A 1320-nucleotide genomic window follows, 5' to 3' on the forward strand; every position below is an offset into this window, starting at 1 on the left:
AGCTCGTTTTGTGTTAGCAGATAAAAGCATTATTACAGTTGCTGGAGTTGCTGAAGATGTTTTGGTGAACATTAAAGGGATCACATTTCCCATTGATTTTTATATCTTGGAGATGCCCCATAATGATTCAGATAAGCCATCATCAATCCTACTTGGAAGACCATTCCTGAAGACATCAAAATTCAAATTGGATGCTTTTTCAGGGACATACTCCTTTGAAATAGATGGCCGCATAGTAATCTTCAATCTGAATGGAGTCATTGACAACCCCCCAGAAGATCGTTCTATCTTCCAGTGTGATGTCATAGACGAAAGTGTGGCTGAAGTTCAAAAGGAAGAGTTTGAAGAGAGGCACACTGGACAAGGTCCAAGTGTGGGGACCCTCTTAACTGACAATGAGGACAGTTCGCCATTTTCACAAGCCCCAGATAACCCAGAGCCTGTCCATGATCAAAAGTTAGAATTGAAACCTCTCCCTCCACATCTCAAATATGCTTACCTTGAGGATGAGCAGAAGCTTCCGGTTATTATTGCAAGAGAACTGACTTCTCAACAAGAAGAACAGCTACTTAATGTGTTGAGGAAGCATAAGAAGGCAATAGGGTGGAGTTTGGCAGACATAGTGGGAATCAACCCTCAAATATGCGAGCACAGAATATTTTTAGAAGAGGGAGCAAGACCTGTCCGTCAACCACAAAGAAGATTGAATTCTACCATCTTGGAAGTTGTCAAAAAGGAAGTGACCAGACTATTGGAGGCCGGTATCATATATCCCATTTCAGACAGTGAATGGGTAAGCCCAGTGCAAGTGGTGCCCAAGAAGTCCAGAGTCACTACAGTGAAAAATGAGCATGGAGAGCTCATAGCAACTAGAGTTCAAAATGCTTGGAGAGTCTGCATTGATTACTGACGTCTCAACCAAGCTACTCGTAAGGATCACTATCCACTTCCATTCATTGATCAAATGCTGGATCGCCTGTCAGGTAGATCACATTATTGCTTTTTAGATGGTTACACAGGTTATTTCCAGATTCATATAGCTCCTGAGGATCAGGAAAAGACTACTTTTACATGTCCTTTTAGAACCTATGCTTATAAAAGAATGCCCTTTGGCTTGTGCAATGCACCAGCTACTTTCCAAAGGTGCATGATGAGTATTTTCTCTGATCTTATTGAGGACTATATGGAGGTTTTTATGGATGATTTTAGCGTTTATGGTGATTCTTTTAACCTTTGCTTAGATGGATTATCTAGAGTATTAGATAGATGTATTAATACAAACCTTGTATTGAATTTCGAAAAATGCCACTTTATGGTAAA

This window comes from Arachis duranensis, chromosome 3 (assembly GCF_000817695.3).
Source record: "Arachis duranensis cultivar V14167 chromosome 3, aradu.V14167.gnm2.J7QH, whole genome shotgun sequence".
NCBI lineage: Eukaryota > Viridiplantae > Streptophyta > Magnoliopsida > Fabales > Fabaceae > Arachis > Arachis duranensis.